Source organism: Strix aluco, chromosome 4, assembly GCF_031877795.1.
Source record: "Strix aluco isolate bStrAlu1 chromosome 4, bStrAlu1.hap1, whole genome shotgun sequence".
NCBI classification, from domain to species: Eukaryota; Metazoa; Chordata; class Aves; order Strigiformes; family Strigidae; genus Strix; species Strix aluco.
The window spans coordinates 73,391,905-73,416,303 of NC_133934.1; positions in this window are offsets into that span (position 1 = coordinate 73,391,905).

The following is a 24,399-nucleotide window of genomic DNA, read 5'->3' on the forward strand; positions in this document are numbered from 1 at the left end:
GGACTTTCTCCTCAAATAATCTATTGTTAGTAAAAAGAAAAATCAGAAGGCAACATTATTAAACTTAAGCTTTAACTAGGTTGGTTGATACAGTATCTGACATGAAAACTGTTGATAAGTAATATGAGAAGCATTATGAATCCTAAGCGCTGGAAGTGGTACATTGCTGTGGCAGATGCAGCTTTACATGCAAAAGGAGTAGACTTTCAAAAGGTAAACAGCAGAAAATTACACCAATCTGATCCAGTTCTTGTCTGTTAGCAAATTATCTTTGTGACTGTTTTTGTATCAGTGCAATAAGGATACATGTATATGCTCATTACCTGTGAAATTTTTCATTTAAGAATTGTGTTGATGTTAGTCTATGTTGCAACATGCCATCATACTTCAGAGCCCAAAGAACATTTTAAACAGACACAGGAAGTAAAAAGCAGAATATTCATAGTACTGAAGGATCATGATAAATGAAAGGATCTATTTCACTCTTTCTAAATTCTGGTCTCTATAGGACAAAGCTTCTTCCAACATTTACACTGCTATGTAGAGCTCATTGGCGATCTCTTCTTTTCCAAGCCATTCTCTGGCAGGGACATACTGCAGGAACAGCCTTTACAAATGACAGCAGGTCTCAGTTTTATCCCAAATGCTGTACTGAATCCTTTTACCAGAAATTAATTCAAAGGTAGGTACCAGCCATACCTAGAAGAGTCAGCCACCAGTCAGTGACTGCCTTGTGCCCCAAAGCACAATATAAATTGCTGCATTATTTTTCCCTATGTCATATCACTATTGATTGAAAACATGACTTTCATCCTTTTCTGAATTATTAGGTTCACAAATATGTAATGATGAGTTTTACAGTTTATGTACATACTTCGTATTATTTAGTGTAGCTGCAGATACTTGTTAACCATAATATTTGGTTTTGGCACTGGTAAAATGTATTATTTATGCATTGTATCAAAAATCATTGTCACTTTTAATAAGAGCAGAAATTAAAATACAGCTAAATTTTACCATAAGCAGGTGAACAGCAGACTCAAGGAAAACCAAAAGTCAGAAGTAAAGGATGTTAAGAAACACACCTTATAAATCCTCTGTAACTCTAAGTTATCAGGATCCACTGAAGCAGTGATGAACTAAAATACTAAAAAACACTCCTCTCTGTTAATTAATAGATGCACAGGGCATTCCTGAAGTATCAAGAGGAATACGTTAAGTGAGCCGGTTTCTATTTTAAGCAAACAAAGCAAAATAAATCTCTGTTATGTTTTTTACCCAACATATTGTTTTCTCAGATAAATATACTGTCCCTTGCAGAGAAACAGCCAAATGGCAGAGTTCTGTGAAAGCGAATCAACATGCTACCTACCAATCATTTCAAGGAAATTATAATTATTTTCTTTGGCACCTTGTGAAATGTGACTGACTGTACATGGGATTTGGTGTCCTCAGGACTGGTGCTGTCATGCCCTGCTCACAGTACTGCTCCTATAAAAAACACCCTGTGCCAAGACAAACAATGGCCTGGAATTTGGTGAATTTTTCTGAGCAGAGATAATGAGGTGTGGTTGACTCCCATCAAGCTCAACTGGGCAAGTACAACTGGGTTATTCCAGAGACAGTGAGAAGGGATGGCTGAAAACCAAAACCCACTTTATTCGTAATAGAGGGGGAAAACTTCTTTAAAAAGACCCTGGAGAGATCTCAGAATACCCACTCCAACTGAGAATAAAGCAGAGAAGTCAGCAGCAACTCATGGGGTTTATGAATTGTAAAGAATCATAGAATCACAGAATACCAGGTTGGAAGGGACCTCAAGGATCATCTGGTCCAATCTTTCTGGCAAAAGCATAGTCTAGACAAGATGGCCCAGTACCCTGTCCAGCTGAATCTTAAAAGTGTCCAAAGTTGGGGAAAGTCTTTCAGTTGGGGGATGGTCTTTCAGAAGTTGGAGGAAGTCTTTCAAAGTCGAGAATGGTCTCTCAGAAGTCTTCTGGATCACACTCATCCTCTGCAAGCTCTCAGGGACAACCACCAGTGATGCTGAAACTTCTCATTGAGTTATTTAAGTACTCAGGGAAGAAATCTGGCACTCCCAGACGATCTGAAAATGGCTAATTTGATTATCAGCCATCTTTTCCTTTTTTTCTTTCTTTCTTCCTTCTCTAACCTGAGTACTTCTCCCTTTGTTGCTGATATTTGCGCTAGCTTTCTTATCCTCTTAGTGAAGACTGAAGCAAAAAATCACTAAATAACCTTCTTGGTAGCATCTATTTTTAGCTTTTCTTCTTCTTTGAGCAGTGGACCAGCTCTATCCTTGGTCTTCCTCTTAATATTAGTGTGTTTGCAGAATGTCTTCTTGTTACCCATCATATACCTTCTTTCTAAACTGTATCATGCCTTAGACTTTCTGATTGCATCATTATGTGTTCATATGATCTCTTTCTTCTATACTCTTTCTCATTTCTACTTCCATACCAGTATTTTCACTGCCATGTCATTTCTGTTCGGTGGATAAAGGACTTCTGTGTCTCATTTGCTGATTCAGGTGATTAGATCTGATATTCTGAGATTCCTTGCTGTTCATTACAACATTTTCTTCATTCCCACAATTTACAGTATTAATACAAGACTGTTGCTGTACCTAGATGTTTGCCTTTTGTTGTAGATATACAAAACTATTTCTCATTATGGCACATAACCTAGGAAGAGAAAAAATGTGGACCTAGCAGCCACCAAGCATATTATTTGGACTAGATATAAAAGTAACTGAACTTTGACTTTGAGGGTTGTGTTCAGTTCCCTGAAGGAATATGAAATGTATCTTTGCATTGATGGTATTTTGTCTGCAGTGTGTTGGATTAAATTAGCAGTAACATATTACCCATCTGTCCTGCTCAGTTCAAAGTCTGTATTCACTTAACAAATGTTTTTGCAAACAAGTGAATGATGAATAAGCAAAAATTATGAATAATTATTAATAAAGAAATAGAAGTAATACAAAGTTTGTATGATATACATATTTATAAAAATCCAATTCTAATCATTCATAATTTTGACAAGTTTTTTCAGGGCAGAAGCTTTCTTTGTTTGGTCTGAGTCTGAAAAGATCTTTGCCAAGTATGACAAAATACGATTCAGACATCTTATAAGTTACCAGATCACAACATAGTTTAAGATGCTTTTCTTTTTACTCAGATAAAAAAATATGTCTGGGATTTCTTAAACCTCAAACTTGGCAGGTGATGCTGCTTTGAATAAAAAATTCATATTGAATGAAAATTCATATTTAAAATCTGTTATTTGCACAATGTTGCCATTGACATCAAAGGAAACATTCAGGTCAGAATGGCTGCTGAATATTACATCAAAGAAGTCAAGATAATTTTTACATTTAAAGAAGCTCCTTCATGTAAGTGACAAGCACATTTCTTTTGCTCTTCAATTGCACAACACAATTGTTAAGCACCGGCATTAACAAGTAACTAAGTATGTGACTAAAAAATTATATCTATCTCCACATATATGATTGTTTACATCACTCAGAGGTCTTGCTTTCTTTTTTTCTTTTTCTGGGTCAATGTATTTGCCTTGGATATCCATCTGGGAACTCAAAAGTACAGTTTACCTTAAGATGCAAAATACAAGCATATACATAATTTTTCTGTATTCTTCTCTAAATAATTGATTCCATGTTTTTGGCTTCCTTTTGAAATAGTGTCAAATTGTTTTGATTATCAGATGATGAAAATGAGGAGACTTTCTTTCCGTTACGCTGCCATGCACTTCTCACCTAATTCAAATTATTTCCTTCCATATCATGACTCACAAGTGCTGTTTAGCCACTTCATTCAAGAAATATATGTTGTTTCTTTTCGTTATTCACTAGGTTCTCAGGGTTATAAAGAGCCTCAGAACTTCCAGATCCAGTGTTCACGTGTATATCCAGAATCTTGCAGGCACAGACGCATGAAATTGTTTCAGGAGCTGGAAACGTAAAGCAGCAGATACCCCTTACACTTCAAACCTTTTTTGAATCTATAAACTAAATCTCTATTCTCTTCAGGGAACAACTGTGGTAGAAGATCACCTCCTTTCCCAGAAACTGAGATGTCCTTCAGTTTGAAATCATGGCTTGCAATTGCTCTAAGTGTTTTGCTTTGGTTTTTCTCTAGGCAACTGTATCAAAGCTGTCACGATGGGTTTGTAATATACAGTTCAGCACTGTTTTCTAAAGAATCTCACTATTCAGCTTTGTTCTGCATGTATCAGATATTTTGTGCAGAAGCAATTCTTCTCTGAAGTGAATGCAGCTTAATCAATTTGCAGCAGTTGCACTGGCTCTTTGTTTTCTTTATTGCTCCATTAATTTAAAGGATTTCTGACAAGAAGATTGAGTGAAATGAACTTGCACAGGACTGACTTGTACTGAGAGATTGCAATTCCTTTTGACCTCAAGTAATCCACATTTATTGGATTGCCCTTGATCTGATGGTAAATGTAAAGTGGACACCAGTTATGTAAGACTTGACTTCCAATGCTGTAGCTTCATAGTGGATTACATGAAGAAAGTATATAAGAAGTGATGAGATACAGAAAAGTTATGGGTTTATTTTCCATTTGGCACATGCATGTCCCAATGAATGATTCTTAAAAGATTTTGTGTGTTTAGGTAGATTAGGCATAAAATTTTAAGACTAGAGTGTTTACCTAAGACAAATTGTGTAACTATACACTCCTAAGCTTCTAAATTTTGGAGCAGGAAACCAGCTGAATGATTCCGAATGTGAATGAAAAACAAAATGGCAAAGATTCAAAAGTATTTTAATCACTGCCTATACTGGACTGTTAATTACCCAAACTACAAAACTTTTCGATGCTTGACACCCACATACAAGTCTATAAAGCATTCAATTTGTTTTTTCTAAGGCTTAAATTTGAGTTGTGTATTCAGTGGCTTATGTAGAAAAATATCAGTAGCTGACAACAGACGCACAACAAATGTAGAAAGCAATAGAGTTTTGACAGCAGTTTCACTAGAGCACAGACAGAATCTGGCTCACAGGTATAACTTGATATTCAGTTTGGGAGATCAAACTTGAGAAGAAGAACTGAGTTGAGAAAACTGTCTCATTAACAAGTCCTTAAGAGTCAGAGGGAATCCCTGATTTAAACTGGTTCAACTGATAGCTGCCCCACAGGAATTTCTGGAGTGATTTCCTACAATGTATAGATTTCTGTGGATTTTTCTACAACTGAGAAACAAATCCACATGTCAGGTTGGGCAGATGTACTCAGAATCCTTACCTCTAACTATTTTGGCCTCCTTCTTTTGTGGTTTTGTAATCCACAAAACACCATAATACCTCATACAAATCATTTCAAGAGACACATGGTTTATGGAGAGATCTACAGCCAACTCAAGGAGACATTATTTTCATTTCATTATTCATCTTTTCCTTTAACATCTCTGGTAGAGTGGTTCAGATTCTGTATTCCATTGACGTCAATTGGAGTTACATATATAATACTCAAGAACAGTATTTATGTTCCAGCATATTACATCTGATTTTGAAAGGTTATATACACTACAGTCAGACCATGATATGAATCAAGGAACATATATTTAACCTGCTAATTCTAAGGTATTACGTTCCAGTGTATTCAAGACTATTTTTATTAAGAATTCTTCCAAGTTTATTTCTTGATCTAAGCATGGAACAGACTACCAGATTTCCAGCATTCTTCAAATTTATAATCCAAAATATTCTGCATTTAGAAACCAAATAATACTATTTGCACTTGAAGCAGAAATTCCAAACTATAAGCCACCAACACAAAAGATATCTCTGCTTTTTCTGATCCATGACAGTCCACGATCTAGTCCCTTGAGTATTTCAGAATGTATCAAAATAGTATTCACAGTCCCCTACCATTAAATAAAGTATAATATAGCCTCCCAATCTAATTATGACAATGCCATTTGCTTTCATCCAGTGTTCAAAGCAGTAACAAACCTTGACTACTATTTTTGCCTTTAGTGGATCCTCTCTAATCTTCAGGTTTTGCAACACTAAACCCCAGTCAGTTCACAGGATTTTGACAAGAAAGAGAAGCAGACCAGTCAAATTTTTCTAACCAAACACAGAAAGACAGAGATGTTGTGTGAAGAATCTAACATAGGGTTTTCTCTCCTATACTATTTTTCCTGCAGTCATTCACAGTTCCTGCCCTACTGACTGACAAAGATGGCAGCTATTTACCAGCAGCAGTATAATACAACTGGAGCCAAAAAAATCCCTATTTCCCAATTGCTTACTAGACTGCAGATATGATACTCTAGTCTCCCGAAGACAAAACACATAAATAAAATAAACATAGGGAAAGCAAAATGAATATATGCTGCAATTCTTTAGCAATATAGTCAAAAAATGAAAGCTAGAATATATTTCCCAGTTTTTCTCCCTCACTGTCCTTGGGAATTAGATAAAAGTAGGACACATTATTGACAGGAATTCATGCTGTTGCTTAACATGACACTTTTTGAGGCTATATCTAAATTACAGTTCTTCAGATCAGCTTTGCTACTCGTCTTTCATGGTACATCACAGTGTATGAGAGTATTTAGTTGCTGATGATTTCTTAGTAACTTTTTAAATTTCTTACCAGGAAAATATGGTATTTCTGTCACCAAAATAACCCATTCATCAGACAATGTGGCTAAGAGAGCTCCTTCATCTGCTTTGGGTGGAACAGAAATGGTAATCACAGTTATTTCTGATTGATCTATCCACAAAAGGGGATGATTTAAGGAGTCTTGAAAGAGTAAAGGAAACATCTAAAAAGGAAGCCCAGAGAGGATTTTTACTTTCATCTTCAATTTTGGTAGCTTTTCTTCACCCCACCTCTCCCCAGTGCAACTTTTAGATCAGTTGAATCCCTTTGTATTTCCTGACAGCAGGAATGAGTTTTGCCTTTTCATCTCTATGTAAATGTTTATGTCTAAATAGATACACTGGCCCACATTCTGGGCTGTGTTCCAGCACTTTCCCTCTGTAGAAATGAGATGGATGTCCCCAGTGGATAATTAATTCCTTCATCAGGGTGGAAGCCCAGATGACACAAGCTTAGTGGAATGGTTGTAGACTTCCCTCAGGTTCCTCTGGGGATGATGAGGGGAGGTGCTAAAGAAAAGGACAGGAACTCAAAAGAGCACAAGAAAAGAGATTTTGATGAGGGCATGACAAGTTCTGGTTGATTTCACTGACTGTTTAGTTGTCCCTAAGACCACTATAATGGTCAATCACCCGGAGGGTAAGTCCCCAAAACTGTCTTGCAGGTGTTTGCATAGATGGATAGCACAGACAAAATATTTGACTGATAACAACTAAAAAGTGGTATTGATTAAATGGCTTGAAAAATAGAGGGGTTTGATCTGTTTCTATCCTTGATTCCTCTTTTTTGACACTTACATTCTTTTGCATATCAAATGGGTTATCAAGCATTGGAATGGGCTGCCCGGGGAAGTGGCTGAGTCACCATCCCTGAAGACTGTTGTAGTTTAACCCCAGATGGCAACTGGGGTTTTTTAAATATCTCTGTCCAAAACTAGGACAGAGATATTTAAAAGACATGTAGACATGGAGCTTATGGACATGGTTTAGTGACGGACTTGGTAGTATAGTTTTACAGTTGGACTCAATGATCTTAAGGTTCTTTTCCAACCTAAACGATTCTATGAATAAAAGAGTTCAAGATTAGGATTTAGTATTCCCCTTTAAGAACTGGGATCTTCATTGGGCAGCTTCTACTACACAGCCTGATAATCCTAGGAAGTAGTGGTTTTCTTGTAATACAGAGCCCTAAACTTGCAAATCAGTAGGTCAGTGGTTTTCACTTGCTTTTGTATAGCCATTTACTGCAATGAGCTTTCTTCCAAAACTGGAATCAGCAAGCCAGAAACATCTGATGGAGGACAGAGCAGAAAATCTATCTTAAATGCATCTGAAGAGTTAAGAATATTACCAGTTCCTGGAAACAGACTGCTACAAAACTGTAATCTATACAGCAGGCTTATTCCACTTCCTACCCTCTCCTCCCTCCCAGTACATACACTGCTCAGAAGACATCATGAATGAGAACTTAAGACACAACCATTTCTCATAATGGGCAAAGTCCTGGGAATTCACAGCAAAAGGAAAAGCTAAGGTGTCACTAGCCGTTTTTGGAAAACGTTACATACTGAAAGTGACAAATTTCAAGAGCCCTTTAAATATATAGTAGTTCCAGTAAGACTGAAAAGAGGTCTTGTTGTGGAGTACTTAAAAATAATCACCAACTCCCCCACTTCAGCACAGCAACAGAGTGCTCAACCACCAGCTGTGGCACTTGCTCTGAGCACCAGCGTGTCCATGCTTTGGCCACATGTTCTGTGTTGCACCAAAAGATGATTGGGGTCCCCTAAGTGTTAATCCACATGTGGAGAAATTATAGACTTTGGCAAAATGGATGGAAAATGGTCAATTTTGCACCAGCCATAAAAGGAATTGAAAAAAAAATACATATCTAAACTTTTTTGTTCCTGGATCTGTAAGAAAAAGCTATATGTTTGACAAAGCACCCCACTGATTATGGAAATTTGGATTAATAGACCATTATATGCTAAAAACTAAAAGAACTCCTTTCTAACCTGTTCATGTTTTAGCAGGAAACCTGGGAGGAATCTGTGGCCTCAGAGGATAACTGTCAGACTTGCAGCCACTATTCACAACATCCTCTGCATTGTTTATATATTAAGAATATTTTTAAGACAAATAATGTGTTTCATATTTTCCCTTTATCATGTTTTATAGCTTTTCCTTTTGTTTTATTCCCAAGAGTTTGTGTCAAGAGCTGCCTTGAATTCAGGGAGGTAATTAAGTCGTGCAATTTAACCTCCACAAAGAAAGCGTTGACCTGGGTTGATTTTGAAGGAAGGGGAAGAGGGAGGTTATGTTCCATCCAGAGGCTCTAAGCCAAATAGATTTGAAATGGAGAAATGCCCAGATTTCTTACTATTCACTAAACCATACTAACTCATTGTGTACTGCAATACCACAGAACTTATCAGATGCCTTGAGAACAGTGGTCTCAGATTTTGAAGCCCTGTTACCCCCATATTCAACAGCCTGGTCTGTAGAACAGGGGGTCAGTGTTCCCATGTCTGCAAAGGTTGGATGAGCTGCTCTTAGTTGCCAGGGTGAAAATGATATTCTGACACATATGAACTCCAACTCCAGCTGTGCTCTTACCTCTTAAATACTATGCACAGAAAAAAAAAAGTGTCTTGCTGGCAGTTTTCAATATCTCTCACCTCCATAATCATGGACTATTACTGGCACTTAAAAATTAACTCTGGACTGGTGACAAACCACTCACTGAAACAGCTAGCCCCCACAACTGTCTTTGCTTAGCTGTAAGCCAGTATGACTGCAAGCTCATCATGTACTCAGGGAGATACCCTCCATTAGGATTTTTCTCTGCCAGTGCTCCACTCATTTTGAAAAGGCCAGAAAACAGTTCATAATGCTACAGAAAGATAAGGTTGAGTTTGTTTGTAAATCAGTTGGAATATCAATCTGAACTTTTCTCTGATATACAGTTATTTTCAGAAAAGAATAACCAACACATCTATTTTCCATCACATGGAAATTTTAATGTAATCTAGCAAGATCCTGATGATCTAGTTTTTAGCTGCCTTTGATATGGTTGCATCATAAACACAAGCTAAGCTCACAGACAAACTCTGAGTCATTCCAAAGGTCTCTCAGGTCAATATGCATAAAATAAACATTGAACTGATTAAAGAAACAGTCTGTCGTGCATCTGATTGACTGACAAAGGTGCAAAACTGCCATATCATTGGTAGCAGGCAAATCAGTTGACTTTTCCTACCACACCTATATACGAGAATTTCACCAAGCCTGTCAGTCATGTATCTTTTATATTTCTGATATTTTTCCTGCACTTCTGATTTAAGATCTTTTGTCACTAAGCTGATGATGTACAGATTCTGTATGGCTTCTTGCAAAATATTTGGAGAGAAGAATAGGAGAGGAATCATGTATTATGTTAGATAATGCAAATAGCATTAACCAGTTATCCTACAATCATATCTCAGACATTCGTATAATAAGCAGGCACCAGGCAAAATATGTTTTCTGCATAGATTAATTAAAAATTAATTCTTAATTTTGAAACTCAGGTAATGTTGACACCACACCAGAGAAGGTCTGTGATAGCTTGTGTACCTAGAGCTCAACATTCACAATTTTTGATGCATTCTAGAATCTTTTGCTCTAAAAAAATCCCTTAGAGGAACTTTTCCTACTCTGTAAAATCAGTCATTTTCTTGATCTACAAAACACTGTTATCTCTTTTACCAGGTCATTTTGGGAATGAATTATAATCTGTATTTTGATTGTGTGAATTTATGATACATAATAATAATTTACTAACATAATATTGTGGTTTTAGCTATTAAACTAAGTAATGTTATTCAAAAGTTCAGTAAGAGCAAATTTATAAAGTCTGGTGCTATATCAAGAGCAATTATTATCCAGTTGAGTATTTTAGGATAAAATCTAAAAAGAGGAATGCTAGTGTCTTTAATTTAAGACCAAATAAATACACATATGTCTCTGCTGTAACTGTATGTGACCCCTTTATCTATCTATAGTGATTCTCAACAAAGCCCACATTCAGGTGGGTCACTTGATAGTATCTTTCTGTTTTATGGAAATGAAAAATTCTTTTTGGTTCAAAGAATAAAAACATTAAACATTTTATCCTAAAAAAAATTAAACTTCAACATGCATTTAAAGGAACACCTTGACTGACTGAAGAAGCAAAAACATTTTTAAAGACTAAGTTTGCATGCACCACCTCAAAAATGTAGTACCTCTCTTGGGAAGGGAGAAGCCTGCCTGTTTCAGGCAAAATTTTGTTTTTTTAGTCTAGTCTCTTCTTCCTTAAATATTGATTCTGGGAGAATCCAAGTAAAAGCCTTTCTCCTACATTCTCTGGCTTTGTTTCACAAATATTCTCCTCCTTGGCATTGTCTCTAGGTTTTAATATATATTTCATCAAACATATTAGAAGTAAATAATTAAATGATATGCACATTGGTTATTCTGTGCTGTAATGATAGATTAATCAATAAGGGGAGGGAAGATCATTTATCTCGGCGTTTCCAAACAATGTCTGACAGCTGATTTCATAGTATTAAGATAAACTGCCATAGAAAAGTCCAGGGATACAGAGGAGAGAGCTCAATGCTCATAACAGTGAAGTTGTAAGACAGTACTGTAACTTTTACCAAGAAAGAAAACTGTATGATGTAATGGGAGAGAGGAAGAAAAAGTGAGATAACTTAGATGTTCTGTCTCTGTTTTGTAAAGCATTTCAGAGTTTTAATTTAACATTTTATTTCCCTTTTGGAAACAAACACACAAACCCCTAAAAATCATTAAGTACCTACCAGTAAAATCACTATAATGATTTTCATCTTAGAACTACAATCTGACATGCGAAAAATTAGTCAGATTTAACTTTAAAAGGTCTTGGTACTCTTTGGTTTTGCACGGTGTCTGAAGCTCACCCGCTCTTTCCTACTTCTCCACCAGACTTCAAGCCAATCAGTAGTTTAAAAACCCCAAAGCTCAAATTCCCTATACCTGTATTTTCTGGGAGCTCAAGTACTCTTCAAGTGATGGATATGGCTGAATAAATCTGGTAAAAAGCAGAGGCAGCATTGGGTGGTCAAGGGCAGAGTTAGGAACCAGCAACAGATTGAGAACTGGGGCAATCAGCTGAAAGGAGGCCTGGACTGAGTTCCAAAAATAAGTTAATCCAGGGATTTGATGAGATACAAAAGCACCAGAGTATTCAGATTTTAGTTACTAATAACTGTACCAATGTTACTGTGAAACCTGTGATCAAAATCTAGTGTTTTGCACATAGCCCTTGCTTCTGGAACTGAGGGTTTACATCAAAATCTTTTGGGATTTTTAAACTAACTTTGGAGACCTTGATAAGCTTGGTAAGAAAAAAGACCTAGAACTACAGAAATCAGAAAGCATTTAAATTAACACACTAAATTATTATTTCTACTTAGCCAATGTAATGATATTGGGACTTTATTAAATTCTTTTTAAAAAGTTTTTAAGGGGGGATAAATTGCGTAATAACCAGTTTAGGCTTTACAGCTGCAAGAGGACAATAGGGAAGGGTAGAAAGAAAAGAGTTGAAGATGCTTTCTGTATTTCTGCACACAGAGTAGAATGTCAAAAAAACAACTCAAACTGCAAAGAAAACAAACTTTTAGGTGAAAAAAAATCAAACCAAAAAATTATTTGGAAAAGCTGACCATGTTTTTAAGAGTTTTAATGTCCCTATTTTCTTTCCATGGTTTGGATTCCCCAGGCAAATCACATCTCTCATCACATACTGTAGTATGGGACCCTCAGGATGAATTTATGTTGAGCACCACATATTTCTAATGATGTTAAAGTTGTACAATAGTTATACAATTTCTGTCCTGCTAATAACAAATAATGTATGAAGCAATAGTTGGAGAGGATGCGTAATGTTAGGGAAACTGAGAAACAGTTACTTAAACACAACTGTTTATGATACAGATGGACATGGAAATGGTAAATTATCATATCCCACTCCTTTTGAGTGTCCGCACTCCTCTTTCTGTAAGGTCTCTTCTTCAGGGCTCCCTATTTCCTTGCTCTCAAGCCCCCTTTCCTTGGTTCTGTTTCGGTATTGCATAGATACCATACACTATTCCATTTCCATAAGGTACTACCCTGTTGTTTCTGCTCAGCTGCACTAACTTCCTGACAATACAATTCCAGTCATATCCCACTATACCCTGAGGTTTTTCAACAGGAAAATTATTTATCATAGCACATTCAGGTAACCAACAGAATGATTTAGAACTTTAAATGTATCTAATTTCAAACTTAACAAAATCTGAAGGAATGTGTACCAGGAGCTTTGTGCAGACAAGGCTGTCAGGAAGATGCAGTACTGGGCAATATTAGGGCCTCAGTTAAATAGAAGTTTCCAGGAAAGTCTGGGGAGAAAAGAGGAAGGAAATAATGAACAGTACTTGTTGAAAAATCCAGCAATTTGTAGAAGGATGGGAAAAGAGTGTCCATGTTAAACCCACCAGTTCAGTGAGTTCTTAAGCTTCACTGTGCAACAGTTACAGAAAAGTCTGCGAATTAGAAATATCACAACACTTCATAAGGTTTCACCAAACAGAGTTTCAGGAATGGGCACCTCACACAGGAGTTGAGGGATGAGAGAGAACTCCAGGAGGTTCCTTCAGGAACAAGAGCCACTAAATAGGCGATGATGGCAGAGAGACAGTTTGGTCAGTGTTCCCATCCAGACCAGCATGAGTAGTTGGTGGTCTGTGCTAAGCCAGCCTTTTTTTCCGCTAGCACCTCTCTTTTTCAACAGCAGGTTTAAAAATTATGAAAACTTAATATTTTGTTAAGCCATTTAATAAAAATCCTAATTTATTAAACAGTGGCCCTTTTTAAGTGTCAAATCTTGCCTTAAAGAAAAATAAGAACCAGCACTAGTGGGAGCCATGGGAGCCTTCCACTTGCTTAAGTGAATAAAATAAAAAAATTGTAGTTCCAACAATTAAAAAGAGCTTTTATTTTTATTAAAAGTGATTAATGCTCAGAGAATAACTCAAAGGCTTGAAAAGAAATTGTTCATGATCTTGGCTACTGGAAAAGTAATTTTTTATAACTGACCCTCAGAACTGTTAAGCAGCTGGGAAATCAACTACTTTTATATATTTTATTTCAAATACCATGGAATTTTCTTTAAAAGAACAAAGATTTTACTTCTAAAACTAAAAAATGGCTTTGTTGTTTGAGGGAAAAATATAAATACTAATATTCAGAAGTTATTTTAATCTTCTTCCATAAGAAATTTCAAAGCCCCCATAATACTGTTAAGATAATGTCTGAGCATTAAAGTCAAGGTGGGAAGCATCCCAGGAAATGTCCACTATGTTAAGTTTTCTCTGAAGCAGTGGAAGATCAGTGGTTTTGCAGATCTAAGCTGTAAATCCATGTTCTTGCCAGGCTGAACAGAAATATTTAATTAAAATACTATGTACTTTTAGGATGTAACATTGGCACCTCTGGAAAACATATATTAACATAGAAAGAGCAGTTCAAGACCCTTGTATTAGAATGAACATGACCCTGCTGTCAGGGAACTATGCAGCAACTTTGTGTATTTTTATTAGGTAAATCTTCTTTCTCCAGTCTGTTTTATGTATATATGTAATTTTAGAGGGACACAGGAAAATAAGGTATATGCTATGAGTAGTATCAAGTCTCAGGAAATAGTCAACCTGTGATTAATATACAATGTGAGGCATAAGTTCTTAGCATAACAAACAAAAAGTGAGAACAAAAACTTAAAGATTCTTAAAGATAAATAATTCTCAAAGATTCTTAGAAGTCTGAGGCATCATTTTCCTACTGATATTCAAATTCCAGCTGAGAAGTCTACTTCATTCCAAATACACATTTGAATAACGGGAAGTAAAATATATTATAAAATAAAGTCACTTGTATCAGTTAACATCAAACCATTATAAAACAAGTACAACTACACTGTTAACACTGTAGAAGCTCATTTTTTGGGAACATGCTAAAGAGGACATGAAGCAGTCTAAATTGAGTTAGAATTTTTCCACACACAAGGTATCTTGATTTCAGTACCTGTATTGTGGCTGATGGCAGTTGCTCAGAAAACCTGGGTTTTCTTCAACCACTTCAAAAGAGGGGCTCCCCGAGTTTGAAAGTGATGCGCTGCAGTCAGACTTAGCTAGGATGGAGAGAGAGTGATGAGGCTGCAGTTACGCCAACTTCAGCAACATCAGTTGAGGGTTTTCCCCCTCTCCTGCCCACGGATGAACACTCCTGTCCCCTCACCAGCACCTGCAGCGCTCCTGTGGAGACCATCAGCAGTCCTGCTGAGAGCAGCTACTACAGAGGGATGTACAGCATACATGCATCCAACTAGATGGTTTTAAAGCCCTGGCAGCTTAACCATATAACTAGGAAGAGAACATTGTTGGTAAAATTTAGATTCAACTTAGAAAATAATAATGGGGTTCTACAAGAAATTTTAAGTTTTTAGGTCCTGGTTCTGTTCTGTTCTCATAAGATGAGAACTCTTAAAAGCAATTCCTTCACTAATGCCAGAACCAGACAAGTACTGGCTTCAGAAAATCTCCACTGTTTTCATAGTACAGGCTTCCATTTAGTAAGACATACATGTTTTTTAATTAAATTTCCCATGAAAAACAGTGGTTTAAATTGAGGGAAACTGTGCCTCACAAAAACTCAATAATATTGTTGAAACCTAAAGTTTCTTTGAGAAGACAGGAGTTTTCATAAAAATCCTAAACATTCATTTCTCTATTTCTGAAGGTAAATAAATCAGCCATAAACCCTTCATTAATTGCTCCTCAGGCTTACCCATTTGGATTTTACCAGGTGAAGGATCAGGAAGGGCAAATACTATATAGTGCTTCTTCATGGGTGTTTTCTACAGCTGTGTACCTGGTAGCAGTGGGGCACCTGTGGAGAGGTGCAGAGCTGGTGTGCCTGTCTACATTCAGGCTGCAGTGTAGGGTGTTCTGCAGCATTCCCCATGTCCCTGGTCCCCCATGACTCCCCCAGCCACCCAGAGAAGAGCCCAGGGCTCCATGTACCTCCTTTCTATCCTGGGAAGCTAGGGAGGAGGTGAGGGGAAGGTGATGCATTTCCCTATCTCATCCTAATCTGGAGCTAGAACTTGACCTGATTGAGTACCTTCAACCAGGAACTGTGAAGCTCTCACAGGCCTTGTAGTTGAGACCAAGCTGGTCAAAGCTCAGGAAAAGTCAAACAGAAGAGCAGCAGAGGGAACCACCACGTTTTACATCACAAACAGGCTGTGCACTTTGGTAAATATCCTGACATGAGCCCTGGGAGAAACCCAGGCACCAAATCTCTAAGCAGAGGTTCTGGAATTCCAGCTGTCCACAGCTGTTCAGAGCAAATATGTCCAGTGAGGTCTCTGTCAGGAGAAAATAACTACATCTACCTCCAGTTGAAAACAATTGCTATGTCTAACTCCTCACACTTCCTTGATATAGCTCTCCAAGTAGCTCACACATCTATACCATAGCCCAACGTTTACCTACTTCTCACTTGCAGCAGTGCAATCTCACTCATTCACATATAAACAGCAGCTGTATTTACTTTACTGTTTTTTAGTAAATAAGTGTCTTTTTTTCTTCTTAGCATGTTCCAAATGTATTATTTGCCATGTCTTGAGTGAGTGGTGTTAGTGATAAACTATCGATTTCCAAGTTTGCTGCAGTAAAATCAGTACCTTATATTAGCACAGTACCACTACAATGTCTTAAACTATTTTGCTCACCTTGTCGGCTCTCGGCTCTGTACCAAATGTCTTGTATTTCTTATAGAAATATATCACACAGAAACATGGTAAGTCTGAAGGTCTACACAGTAGCAAGATACCTGTGAAACTGGATGACTCCACAGGATCATTTCCCTATATTCCATGGTAGCAAAGGAGCATTTAAGTACAAAGTGGAAAGGTATTGTGCTTCCATCTTCCACTCAGTGTGAAAGCTACATGTTTCTTTCACACACCAGGTCCTCCAAGGCACTGACTATTTGTGGGTCCTAAAGGTGTTATGTATTTTACCTACCTAGGAGCCAACATAGGCAAGAATGCTGTGGATGTTTCAACACTAGTGGAGAGTTATACTGGGCTGCTGTAAATTGTACACTTCATCAAACAGTCCACTGGCAAAGGAGAAGCATGTTTTCTGTATCCAACTTCATGATACCTTCAATTTCAAGATTAATAGAAGAATGATAGGCAACTGTAAAGAATAGTACGCTTGATTATCTGTGATAGAAAATGCATTACTTATACCTATATAAGCTGAACAATTTATTTTTTTATGTTGAATATAGATAAAATTATCTTATACTGACGTATGTATTGATCTGTGGGTTTTCTGCCTCCATGCAGTTCCATAATGCAGAGTTTCCATGCATCAGCAATATGGCACAACAATTCTTCATCTCCTTTAAAATGCTGCTAAACCCAGGCTGATTCTACACCAGACAGCTTTTTGGTAGCGTGTAAAATTGCCTACTACCTCTCTCCAAGGTTCAGGAAACTTGAATCTGGAATTAAATAAGTTCTTTCATACTTCCTTGAGTGTTTTAAGACATCATAAATTGGGCCTGCCACAGGAAAAGGCCACCTTGTCCCCTTCTGCACTGCTCCAACCCTCATGCTAGCACAAGTCTTTGGGCTGCAGCATGATTAACTGGATTAATCACATATTTATCTATGATCCAGGTCAAATATTCACAAATTTTTACTGGGTTAGGTTTAACCCAGATCAATATTATGCCAGATAAAAGTTTATGTAAAACTACTATGGTAAAGTGCAAGTCATCTGTTGACACAAAATCCAGATGTCCTTTCGTGTCTCAGCCGTCACCATCTAAAAAGCAGTGCAGATACCTTGGCAAGAAAATGAACAGGTCCTGCAGGGCTAACTACCTCCTCAGGTTACCACATTTAGCATAGTTCCATGTTAATTAGACTACTATTCCTCTAAATACAGACATTTCTTCCCCACTTTTGGAGGTATCAGTTTTTAATGTGTACCTCTGTTGTATAAGGCAAGTAATTGTAAAGGGCTCAAGAGGTAAGCGCTAAGTGCTGAATACTGTTAGAGGTTTTTATTCAAAATGAGGGGAAGATCTGTTTGTTTTTTCCAAGTTGCTTTCTTTTATTTATGTTGACGCCTTAAAGTTATGGTATCAACTTTAGAATCCACATTCAGAAGTGAGGGGTGGGGAAATCAGGGCTTACTACAGCAGAAGAATGCTTATTGTTTCATTAGTTTCAAGTCCAGGAGACCAATGTACAGCAGCAAGGCCAAAACTGCCAACTCATGTTCCAGAATAGTGAATGGTAAATCATCAGATATGGGAATGGTGAGGGTGGAAAGAATGGAATTGTTTACTCCCTTATGGCTTTAATTGAATAACAAAAAAAAAAAAAAAAAAAAAAAAGGAAAACTAGTTCTAGCAAGAAAAGAAAAAAAAACTTGGCTTATGTCTGCAACAGCCCTAGGTTTTGGACAGAAGCAATGTAATAATGTATAATTATATAACTTACTTGAACAGTTGCTTTCCATATGGGAAGTAACAGATTTGCCCAGCTGCATTCTGGCAAAGCCTGAATCTACCATTATTCAGGGTATAACAATTTTGCTGAAATTTGGAAGTCTTACAAAGGTATCTACACATTTCACTGATGGTCCTTGACACTGCTTCTTCTCTTCCTAAGAATAATACATGGCTTCAACCTCTTTTACAAGAGGTCCTGAGCCATATTTATCTCCCAGGATTGTCAGTACAATTGTGTTCTGTCTACAGATGACTAAGATTGCATTCCTTTCTTCCTGTGATGAAAGAAAGGACAGAGCTTCAGGAAGCATGGAAAAGATGCCTTTGAAAGTCTCATTTAAACATTTTGATCTTGTATAATCCTCTAAATACACAGATTTAGTTCAGCTGCTTTGTGACCTTCATCCCAGGTTATCCTGTGTCTTCTATATCAGTATCTGAAGAAGTGAAAAGCAACAGTCTTCAGTAGCCTCAAAGCAGCAGCCAGTATTTGCTGCTTATTTCAGTAGCTTAGCAATAACCACAAGGTTGATTACACTCTTTATATTTTGAATACTATACTTTCAATATTTATGAACCTGAACTAGCAGTGGTCAGGCCTACTTTTTGTCAGAGTCCTTATCCCATAACTAGAATATGAATTGATCTCACCAGGTTCCCTGCTGTCACTCTAGTGTCAAGAACTGGGAGATTTTCAAAATAACACAAAGAAAAGTAATAGGCACAGATGTTTGGCATGTATATACAGGATATAAGTTCTTGAGTGTGAGATTAAACAGAGAAGCCACAAAAACTGTCACAGTTTCAGAAGACTGATGCCAAAGTGACCTAGTTACCAGAATATCTGAGTTCTCAATGTGAGACAAATACATATCAATTGGAACTTCTCTCACAGCCAGCCTTTCAAGTATTGTACAGGACATTACTCCTCCAAGAATACTTTACAGGTTCATTTCACCTAGTGTTGGAGAAAAAACAAAGGTGTCCAACACCAAAAAAGACAATGTAGTGTGAATTAAGAGAGCACCAAGAAAGTGGTTCCACAAACACCACTGTAGTCTCCTGGGGAACGCTGCAGCCACATAGCCCATAACATTTTCAGTATCCCAAAGGGAAATTACCTCAGATTTCCTGTGTTCTCGTTTGTCTGACACATGTTTTTATTACATTTTATATCTTTAAGTATTCTGTATTCCATGAAATCACTCCAAAAAGCAATTTACCACATTATGTTACTTTCTGCTATCTTTATGTATCATCAGAATTTTGAGAACTAAAACTACTGTGGTTTGGAGAATCCATGGAAGGCATCTGGCACAATTAGCAGAGCTCAAGAAGAGACTGTATTTGTTGCCAGATGGTCTTCTGTATTTTGCACAAAACAGTCGTTGGATAAAAGACAGGAACAGAACCGGGACAGGGAAGAGAGCTGAGGCATGTGGGTGAGAAGTTTGAATCCTAACAGGCAGACAAAGGAACTGAACCGGTCTCCATACATCCTGGCCAAGTGCTTTACCCACAGACCAGAAATGGCCCAAATGTCATCCCCAAAGACAGCAGTCCCGAGTGAAGGTCCCAAGGGGGTGGAGAAACCTCCTTGAAGCCCAGCTTGAACCGTATGAGGGTCCAAATTTAACATTCACCCTATCTTTCTCTTTTCCCTATGCTAGTTCTAGGCAGCACTGTGCTTAGTACATTAGCTGTTTTGGATCTTAGTGTCTTGCTCAGTGCTTTGTATGCCAGTTTAGATATCAGCTATTAGGTTGGCTCTGATCTTTAATTTGCAGATGAGTTTTGAATCCAAGTCTTGACCATGATTCCTGGCTGCCAGTGAATACTGGGGATGAGACCAAATTTGAGGGACGCATGATTTTTCCCAAATGGTAAAAACACAGAATCATCCTGTGAAATAACAGCCTTCCCCACACTGTGTATGGATCAGCCATGACAATAAAGAGACGCAGCTCAGGACACAGGCTCTTGTATGAGGAAGGAACAGAAAGCCGGGAAATACACCACAATTCATGCCTTAAGGAGCAGCACTAAAGCAACTAAAACGTTGAACATACTGTCTTATTGAGGCACAAAATACTTCCTCTACAGGGGTCCCACTGTACAATCATTTTCTAAAGTGCAGAATTTTGCTGACTTTACATTCCAGTAAGTGATCTGGAGTAGCTTACAAATGTTGCCGTATTTATGCAGAGGGAATAACTTCAAACTGCCAGCCCTCCACAGACCATGAAAACACTCCTTCCCCCCAACCCCACAGCTCCTACTCAGTGTTTTGTGAACTTAAGGCACTGACAATATATTTTAACCAGTTCTTCAACAAGTGGTATTCTAACTTTCTGCCACTGTGAAAAATTGCAATTCCCTGTGCTTTCAAAACAATTTAAAGAAAACTTCCTGTAACTTGGCTGTATCCATTTGATACATATGAAGACAGAGATGCACATACTCCTAATTACAAGTTTTGAAAGAAAATAAACCAAGGTGCTGGAATATGCAAGCCATACTCTGGCCAAGGACGGGTTAATGAAGTGCTCTGGGCTCTGCCCCCCTATGCTAGTAATAGGAATCAGGCTTGCAGGGAAGGATTTCTTGGTGACTGGCCAGGAAGAGAGCCTATAATCTGCAAAAGATGGGATCTGGGGCTGAGTCAGAAACTGTCTGAGAGTCTTCTGCCTGTCAGAGCCTCACTAAGAGAAGCTAAGCCTGCATGCAACAACTGGGGATTTGTTACCGAGACCGTCTTTGTTTGTCGTGTAGGCAGTGCTCTGCTTAAAGTGAGGAACAGCCAAATAAAATGTGTCATACACTTCAGCTATGCGACTTTTGGCTATGAGATTATGGTGATCTTATTACAATCACTTCTTAAGTTACAGTGGTCAAAGGCACATGAAACGGGGACATTTCTTTATCGTTTAGTCAACTCCAAACAATCAGCTGCCTTCACTTAAATGACAGAGCAGTGCTGGAATTGCAAAACAATGAAAGAAAAAAAGTCAAAAGTTTTATTATTGGGGAATCTGGTAAGGTTTAAGTCACAGGAGAAAAGCAGTTAGCAGAATCTCTTCAGAAGTGTCCATACCAGGTCTAAAAACAGATGAAAAAACCTGGCTGAGAGAAACTGAGAAGGGCTATAAAAGGTCCATTATTACAGTAATCTTTCCATTGGAAGAAACTAATTGTGATCAGTGTTCAGCACATCGCTAGCTCAGACAAAAATCATCCCTATTGAAGCTTACAGGGACAAAAGAACAAACATGAACATTTCATGTATTCATTTCTGATCTCTTAGTTAATACACTACTTCTATAAAACCTGTAAGACGGCCAAATACATATGGAGGCAAATCCTAAATACCATTCCCTGTCAACTCAGATGGGCAGCTTTCTGAGTGAAGAAGACATGAGAACTTACCAGCAGACGTCTTTAAAAAAAAAACAAAACCAAAAACCACAAAACTGTTGTTTATGTGTATTTTACTTGGTAGAATTATCAGACTTACCATGTCAAGAAAAATGCCAGATATACTGGAAAAGTCTTTTGTTTTCAAATCATCTGCAAAAACTGTCAGAAAAAACGCATGGTGCATCTTCCAATTTTAACATTTTACAAATGCATTCCAAAAACAGTGATATCATCTTTGTGCATAGTTAATACCAAGATTGTGATAATACTCTTGATAAGCAAAAAAAAGAGATACCTACTTGTAATTTCTTCCACAAGAAATAAATCAGTATTTTTCCTCGTAAGGTTTTATTACCATTTTTACAGTTCTTACCAGTTAGTTGAATAACGAGCAATCAAAGAGCCAGAGTGCCCTCTGGTGGTCCTACATCATCAGTAGTACTTCATTTTAGAAAATTCTTGTTCTTACAAAAAAAAACCACCCCACACCTGGGTTTTGGGGTTTTTTTCTTTCCTGACTATTCTACACAGAAATCTTCTAGCTATTAAGCTAATGTTCCTAAATGTTCTCTTAACAAAGATATTTTTACGAGCTAGACAATTAAGTATGTAGACCCAGACTGTCAAAAGTCACCCATGTAAAATTAAGTCCAGAAAATAAAGCTCATGCTTTATGTCCACCAGTTCCAGACATCACAAAAACCTGAAATACAAACCACAGCTTAGATAAACTTCTCAGAGGTTAACTTAGTTTGATAACCTAACCATCACATTGACATGACAAAGAAGGTAGGAGAGAGACTTAACCCTCTGCATTAAGCAGAAGTAACCATGTGGGTAGAGAAATTGAAGAGAGACTTGCAAAATTAATTCTGCTGTAGCGGAGAAAGGGGACTTATTCCTTCCAGGAGCTCCTGCTCCTAGATAACATACATATTTATCTGCTAGGGGCCAGATATCAGGCTGCGTTGTGCAGTGACCTTCAGTCACCGTTAACCAATTTGGAGCCTGTATCACTGTTCTCTCAGATGCGCTGCAGTTCCTTCAGCAACATGGCTACAATGGGAAAGCAGCTCTGTGCTGAAGCTAAAATAGACTGGGCTGAGTTAACTTCCAAAGGAATTTCACCCTGTGTTGCAAAGAAAAGGAAAGGATTTAGTCCTTCAATTTGTCCATCCATCGTCTGTTTCTTGGTTCCTCATGGGCTGACTCCAGTTTTCACTCAGGATGGCAGCTTCCCCTACAGCAGAAAATGGACAATTCAAAACTAAAAATGAGAGATTGTTCCCCCGTTCAGATGAAGAACATCCTGCAAGCAATCAAAAGCAGATGGATATTTTAATGTCTTGCTCTAGTAAGTTGCCAGTCACGTCATGACTGCCAGTCATGACTGGACCAACGTCTGTTTTGTAACTGCCATTGCAGGCAAAATAGTAAAATATTCTGATAAAGGATATAAGCTGAGCTGTGGACATGCTGCTACTAGGTCACCACAGGCACACTGATGGTATAAGAAGGAAATCTAAACTTGCAGAACTGATTCAAGAATAAACAGACAGCACCAACATCAAAGACAACTAATTCAATGTCTACTCCCAAGAACAGTACAGCAGAAATACTCACTGAGAATACTTCAGATCTCTTTCCTAGGGATCTCAAACATTTTATACTTAAGCTCCAACAAACATTCAATTTAATTTTTCCTGATGTGTCTAAAGGTAACAAAACTAACACTGACACTCATTTCTCAATGAGACTAAAAAACTAATTTTAAAACAAAGCAGAATTAGTGTTAAACATATACATTTTCTGAATATCAGATCTTTCAGTTCCAATAGAGTTTTACCCATGATTTAATACATTACCTACTGCCAAAATTTCCCAAATGGAGAGGAAAAATACCCTCTCTGGGCAATCTGTGTGTAAATGGAACAACTTATTAAGGAGTCCTTAATTGAGAACACATAAACAAGGGTCTTAGCCACATCGAACCAATTTCTTGAGGCAAACTTCATGGTCTGATTTCCCAGAAACGCACTGGCAAATTAACAAAATGGAATGTCTTTCACTGCTTTGTTTTAAGCCACAGAAAACAATGTTGGGCCACACCCACCAAGGGGTCAGTTTGATTGCCTCTGGCATTAACACAGCTGTAACAATTAACACAGCTTCCGGGGCGGGGGGGAGGGGGGAAGGAAAAAAAAAAAAAAAAAAAATCAGGTAGAAAGCTCTGCTTAGCAGAATATGTGACAGAGAGGCATCAATTCAATTTTCTGTCCTGAAACACTTGTGGTGGGTTTTACATTCTGTGTTGCTGTTGTTGTTGTTGATTATCAGCATCATAATTATCCAAAATTTCCTATTTCCTGTTCCTCAGCTGAAAATCATCATCTTAATGGTGATTGATTAGTACAACTCTGCCAATACTCCCAGCCATATTTGCCAATCTCAACTGAAGCAAAAACATGTATTACTAAACCAAATGGAAAAAAACAAAAAACGAAAACATGGTTCCTGTCTGAAAAGTGGTTCTGTAAAACAGATAAATAAGAATTATTTCTTGCTTAATATGAACTACTTTCTGCTGCTGAAGATGAATCTATTCACACTAGCAACATCAACATCTTCACTGCTTTTTTTTCTTTACTAATACAGATGCTGT